The 7,600-nt window shown below is 35.4% G+C and overlaps 2 pseudogenes; both read right to left on the bottom strand.

Moving 5' to 3' along the window:
- Window positions 1-128: 128 nt before the first annotated feature.
- On the bottom strand, window positions 129-1,726 carry LOC108825352 (glutathione gamma-glutamylcysteinyltransferase 1-like; annotated as a pseudogene).
- On the bottom strand, window positions 1,425-3,597 carry LOC108834703 (glutathione gamma-glutamylcysteinyltransferase 1-like; annotated as a pseudogene).
- Between the last annotated feature and the right edge of the window lie 4,003 nt (window positions 3,598-7,600).

Raw genomic sequence — 7,600 nt, forward strand, 5'->3', positions numbered from 1 at the left:
GGATCCCAGCTCTTTTTTGGATATTGTAACTTGCAGAATACTTGTTTCTTGCTTGTGTAAGTTTAAATCGGAATATTTCCACATTGTTCTAGCAAATGTAGAGTTTGAGAAACTGGAAATAGATTGAATCAAGAGAGAGGAGCAGTGAGGTTTGGTTTGGTTTGCCTTGATTCCTCCTCTACACTAAGATTTGGTTTTGCGTCCTCTGTTCTTCGGATCTCAGACACCCATTTAATGAATGTGTTGAAGTACGACGGAAGTGACTTGTACACAACTGATAAGATTTTATCAACTGCAGTATCTACATGATGTGAGCTTACAAGACGAGGAACATCTTCCTTCAAATACTTGACTATGCTGATCCAACTTTCATCCTTGCAGCTCTGAGAAAGAAAAAGGAAAAAAACTAAATTTTGTCACTGATCAAGATTTGTTACACTGCAATGTCTGAAGTACCAAAATGCCAATAATATGCACAATGGATAGTTCAACATACTTAATGAGTTTTGCTGTTTTAATTTATGAATTAATTAGGCTTTTTTTGTATTTTCTTTCCTTTGTTAGAGTGTTTTTCGTTTTTGCATTAGGGTTATATGATTAACTTGTATCGAAGACCTGTATATAAAAGTTTCTACTGATTAATAAAAAACAGCTTCAGAGAAATAACTTTAATTTCCAAAAGCAAACTAAACCTAACTATCACTATTCTCATATATAAGTGTTCTCTAAAAGTTTCAGGCTTATCTATGTAAAGAAAGTGACCGAGAAAATTACAACAACAGAAAATGCAAAAATAAAGACACAGATAGTAGTAGCAAAACATAAAAGGGAATCTGAATCTCTATAGCATTGGACATACCAGGGTATAAAGCAATCCTGGGTCTTTGTGGAGTCTAGAAATGAGCATGAACCTGTAACCAAGACATAAAAACATAGTAAAATGCACCAAGGCAAGCATAAATTAAACAAAAACAAAACAAGTGTATATACCCTCTATGTTTCCCTGTCGACTGATCAATGGTGTCCATGGCTTCCCAAAGAAGTTTAAGAGGAACCCAGTGAGGAGGATACTTGAATCGGGCAACTCAAGAATCAAAGCGATATCTCTTGCAGCGTTATAGCCACCTGTAGGTGAAAAGTGACCAGAACACTCAAAAGTTCACAGATTTCGATTACGCTGCAAGAAGTTACCTGCTTAAGCACTCCTCTATCATATGGCATTTCTCAGAAACCGAGCATTTCACTAGGAATTTTCTGAAATCGTCAATGGTACTCTGACTTGTGCGGAAAGATTCCACTTTAGCTCCTGAACAATGAGCCAAATAGACAAGTTTGCCAAATGAAATCCCTTTTTCTTTCACTATCTCAAGTGGCTCGCACCAATCCAACATTAATTCATCAACCCACCTCCAAGACCCTATAAAAAGAAAAAGCATAAAACAAAAAAAGGGTCATACTTGCTTGTCTAACAAGTTTCAACTGTGTAGCATGGGGGTTTGTTTTAGTGCCCACTGTCATGTCATAAGTACCTTTCCATTTCCGGTCAGAATCGATGGAAAGGGCATTCAAGACCACTGAAAGACTACCCACTATAACAAAACGCAGTAAAATGATCTAAACCCTAAAGATAGGGGTTATTACAGGTATTATTAAAGGTTGATCTATTGGTGCCATCGACACAAACGCAGTAGAATGTGGTCCTAGATATTACAGGTATTAATTCCATCTCCGACGACAACTTCAACTGCTAAAACGATGCCAAGAGAACAAGGAGGAGGAGGATCTAAATCCCTTTCCACTAGGGATATAACCGTGACTAAATGGAATTGGTATATAAATGACCTCTTCTTGAAGCATAGTTGAGAGGGAAGCCATTAAAATGAGCTGCTTCATTTCATGCCTAAGAGCTTGGTCTTTGATCCCTGACCATGTATGTGGAGCTAAAGCCAACAGAAGTACAGTGAACACATCGTTTCCTGCCGGATAATTTGCCTCTGGACCACATTCACAGTCGTTTTGTGTCGATGGCACCAATAGATCAACCTTTTGTTCACTCCGGTCACACACCACAACACCAGTCACCACCATGCCTTCCGCCTCACCAGGATCTTGATTGGTGAAAAAATAGTTAACAGTTGAAATTGTTAATTACTAGCTCTAACAGCAACTATAATATTGTAGCGTGATAAGACATGTGAAGAGTTTGAACACGTTGACTGAATGGTAAAAAGAAGTCGGCCTACATAGTGACATACCATTGACACATTTCACACAAGTTTCCTGACAACAGAACTCTTTTGATGAGCATCCGGATAAGACAGTTTCATGCACTTCTTTCAGCACCACGTGCTGCAGTAGAATTACTATAGAATTAGACATTTAAAAGTCAAGTTTGCCCAAAGAACAGCGAGGATATCGTTGGAAAATGAGACAAATAAGCATGACCATGTTTTTTTTTCTATGGAAAAGGAATGTTACTACTATTAGAAATTACTTACTGTTATTGTGTCTCAAATAATAACTAACAGCTCTATGAAAAAAAAAAAGTGCAATTACATATAGTAAGTACCTTTAAGTCCAGCCTCGATTTCTCCTCTGCGCTGAGATGTTGGTTTACATCCTCTTACGTTATTCCGTGATCTTAGCCACCCATCTGATGAATTGGTTGAAGTGTGATGGAAGTGACTTGAACAAAACTGATAAGATCTTTATTTTCCACACTATCTACATACTACATGTTGGTAAATTTGATTCTCAGAATCAGAGCCATATCTCTTTCAGCATTATAGCCACCTATAGGTGGAAAGTGACCAGACCAAGTCTGTGATAGTATTCGGTTAGAACACCGATCAAAATGACAAGAAATTTTTCCACAGTTGTGCTGCAGAAGTTACCTGCTTAAATACTCCTCTATCATATGATGAGATCATATGGAAATTATCAGAAACTGAGCATTTCACTACTAAATTGCGGGAATCATCAATGGTAGTCTGACTTGAGGCGGAAAGTTTCCACTTTAGCTCCTGAACAATGAGCCAATCAGAAAAGTTTTCCAAACGTAATACCCTTTTCTTTCACTATCTCCAGTGGCTCGCTGCAGTCCAGCATTGATTCATCAAACCACCTCCAAGGCCCTATTGGAAGAAAGTAAACCTCAAAAGCCCTATCTAACCCTAGCAGCCAGCAACGGTATACCTTTCCATTTTCGTCCAGGATCTAATAGAAAGAGCATTTAAGACGGCAGGAAGACTAGCCAAGCCACAATAAGCAGGTTCTGACTGCGTCTGGAAATAAGAAATCAACTTGAAAAATCCTTCCATTGTTCCTTTTTGAAGCGCTTCATTGAATATTTTCTGCAAAAAAAAAAAAGATTAAAACTCAGATGAAATAGAACAGACCAAACAGAAGCAGAATAATATTTTAGACAGTAACTAAAGTATATGTTTGTCTGACCTCTCACTCTTTTAAGACAAGAGGAATTTCTGTTACCCAACAAATGTAATTTTGCTTTCTGATCCGTACCTTGCCTTCGGAAGAAGAAAAGTCAATGGCGGGAGGAGAAGGAAGAGATCGCCGGTACACACTCTTCATAGCCATTCTCACATGTTTGTTCGACTGTTTATATTTTGACATAGATCGCGCTGGAAGATTCGGTACTGGATTCGAAAAACAAGGAGACGAAGACTAACAAACCACTTTCAGTGTGTTGGAATGCATATGTGAAGGCGGTTATACACGTATATTATGCATAGTGTATACATTATTTTTTTGTCAACGGTATAGTGTAAGACCTCGATTATTCCTTCTCTCTCCTATCTCTTTCCTCTCTCTCTCAATAGGGTCAAACGTGAAAAACGTGACGGCGGCTGTTAACTTCATCCGGTTCGCTTAGTCTTGGTCTGATTGGTATTTCTTGTACATTGCATATTTTAAGGTAAGCAGGACATAGCACATGTGAAGCAGATATAAGGGAAGGGAGTCAGTAGGGAGTTCATTAAAAAATAGCGCTTACAAAGAAATGTTTTTCTGTCCATTTCGATGGAACAGAATTTGGTTTAATTCAGTTAAAGGAATAACGTTATGTGCGGCTTAGAGTTCCGATGAGCAAACGGAAATGATGGCGTGGGAGTGTCATTGGTCAAAGTTGGCTCGAGAGTGGGGAGACTTCCTGAACCGGTTGGGTCTTAGGACTCTGGTTTGTTTAGAGCGTATCGTCACTAATCATAAATTCATAATTATAGGAAAGAAAATAAAAATGAACAATATGTTCTCGAATCATTTGAAATTTACAAGAAATACTATTTCAGGTCTTGACAAAATATTAGTTAATGTTACGATCTATCCAACTAGTCAAACACGTGTTCCCTTTTAATACTGAATCTAATAAAAATTCGAGGCTATGACTTACAAAACTTAATATGTTCTGATATAGATTAAAGAAACATGACGTAAAATGATGTCACTCGATATTGGTTTGTGATCTTCTCATTTATGCATCTTAAGTTTTTATGTCACATTGATCTGATTATAATTATATGTACGCAGGGCCGGTTCTAGGAAATCTGGATGAAATATTCGCTTATAATCCCTAATTTTTTTTTAAAGAATTTGCATAGCATAATTAATCGATAATAATCGACTCAGACGTTAAAAAAAAGATTTGCATAGACATAGGTTGTAAAATTTTTAAAACAAATTATTAAAATCTTTACTAAACCGTCTACAATCCTCAAAATTTAAGTACCAACTTTATATGTGTGCAAGCTTGCAAATATGCAATATCCCAAAGTATCAATGCACAAATTTACGAATGTAAAATATTGGTTGGAGTGGTAGATAAGAGATTATATAACATCCTGATTTCCACTGTATGTGAAAAGATTTGTGTGTGAAAAAATTTAAGAGAATTGATTTGGTTAGTTATATCATCAAAATGTGTTTACATTTTTCATTATATATCCGTTTAGAATTTTAAAGTTAAGTGTATTTGAGATGGAGGAATGAAAGGATGGATAACCTATTAGGAAGTGATTAACGATAGCATGTTATTGGAGGTAAAGCACGGAGAAATGTCAAGTGATGATTACAGGATTAGTAAACAAGACTTTCGAGTGTTAGAAAAATTAACGCAATGCCCGTTATATGCGATAGGGCCAACGGGCCGAATGAACGGACGTGATGGCCTATTAATCGTAGACAGTCTAATGGTTACAAGTGGTATCAGAGATGGTTAGCCATCTTGATTCTGACCCGAAAGACGTTTTGAGATTTATCGTGGTGTGCAACATGAATATTGCACTTTGTGAGTGAGAATAAATTGTAACATCATGATTTTTAGTATATGTAAAAATGTTTAAGAAAAATAATTTAGCTACTTATGTTATACATTCGTTTAGAAATCTAAAGTTAAACGTATTTGAACTGAAGCAGTAAAATGATGGATAACTTATCGGAAAGTAATTTGCGGGAAAGTGATTCGCGGTGTTATATTACCGAGCCCAAAATAGTCAGATGATAATTACATGGTTAGTAAATAATGGTCAGTAAATAATAATTTTGAGTTTTGAAAAAATTAATGTACCGCGTTAGACAGGATAGGATTCACAGAGACCGAGTAAACGGACGTTGCGTATTAGCAGGCAGTCAGAACATTACAGATTAACTGCCAAAAATATATAGTTTTTAAAATAAGAAAAATATTTGTATATTTATATGAGAAGAAAGAAATATACATGCTTCTTTTTGGACCACAAATTACCGCTTCTGAAACAAGAAAGTAATTGATTTGAAAGGGAAAAAAATAATATGAAAAGAAATGTATCCTACCTATCAACCATATACTAAATTATGATTTTCAAGTATATTACTATAGTTTAATTGTTTTTATTAACTAGGAGGAGGTATCTTAATTTTTTTCTAGGCCCAAAACCAGCTTAAACATAGAGAGATATAACATAAAACATTATTCTCAACGAGATTTGGACTAAGAACACAACAATATCAACCACTGCGCTTAACCACTTTGTACTGTATATCATACCGTTTACAACATATTTTGTGTAAATAGTAATACCGTTTGGATTAAGCAGATTTTTAACAACTGTATATCCAAGAACCAACAAAGAGCGTCACATCACACTGCAAAATGTACTTGGTTATATGTTTAGCTATTCATAAGATTAATAGTCTTTTTTTTCCTTCTAAAGTTTCGAAATAGGTATTTGTGAGCTTCAGATCAAATCACGGATATAATACAAATAAACAAAACTCTTTTTTTTACAAGTAACTGGAATGGAGCGTTTGATCAGATAGATATTCACTAATACGTGATATTTTCAGTGTTTAGATATCTAATACTGCATTCTGAGTGTTTTAAAGAGCTAAATACAAAGACCCCCTAGAACGATCCCCCAAAAATGGAACAATGCAATTCATCTCCACAAGCAATTTTAACAACTTAATTTTTCTTCTAATAACAGAATTATCAACTAAATTTAACAAGTTAATTTCAGATACTTGCATATGCATGTATGTGTATATCCAGCTGGTAAGAGATTCCTCTATCTCTCAACAAATGTGGGCCACAATGCTTTAGATATGTCCGCGTTTCCAATTTTGCAGGCTGTCTCTATTCCGTGCTCTGCTCCGAACATAAATTTCATAAATTAAGGAGACAAATATTAGATGAACCGAAAAAGAACAAGTATACATAATAAAGAATTAAAGAACTCACCAATCTTTTGAGATATGTACATTAGCAATTCAATAGGTCCTTCCTCCATCGTTTCTTTATATACTACACAATAAGCTACATTTATTTTTGAGTGATCAATAAGATTCATAACGATCTTTACAATGCACTAAGGCACAATTCATACCCACCAAACTGCAAATGATAGAGCCAAAAATAAATTAATTGCCTTTTAAGACGAAGGGGGACTAAAAGCATGAAACGAATGTGAATCAATGTTCTGGGAGTCTTCCAAATCTTCACACAAGAGAAGATTCATCACCCACACACGAACTTATAGAGAGGGGTCATCAAACACAAACTCAATCCTACAAACAAACTTTTTACCAAGATTGGAAAATAATACGCAAAGGAGAAGGGCATTTATCTGATACACAAGGTACAATTTTGAAATGCATGAGAGTCCTTACAAGTATTTGTTGACATGAAAGCTGAAAAAGTCCTACAAAAATTTATAGATAACTAATACAGTTTCAAACTGTTTCTCAGATTTAAAAAAATGGCATCATTATCAGGTTTAATTTAACTCTAAAACCGAACTTTACAAACTCAAAAAGACATCAGTTCTGTTCGAATCCCTACCAAACAAAAAAAAGATGATAAAGTGATCAAACTGTACCCGAATCTTATCTCCCAGGTACAGATCTTCGCTTCATCTGCTTCTTATGTAATTTCCCAGAGATTCACATTGTCCAAAAAAAACTCGGATCTACAATTTCATCAGAGAAGATTCATCCTAGGGTTTCACTAATTGAAAAATCATCAAATTTTCATCTCATTTTTCAACATGAAAAAATCATTAGCAACATATATGATTAAAATCAATGCATGATAGAATGGATCCAGAAA

The sequence above is a fragment of the Raphanus sativus genome, chromosome 9 (assembly GCF_000801105.2).
Source record: "Raphanus sativus cultivar WK10039 chromosome 9, ASM80110v3, whole genome shotgun sequence".
In the NCBI taxonomy this organism is placed as follows: domain Eukaryota; kingdom Viridiplantae; phylum Streptophyta; class Magnoliopsida; order Brassicales; family Brassicaceae; genus Raphanus; species Raphanus sativus.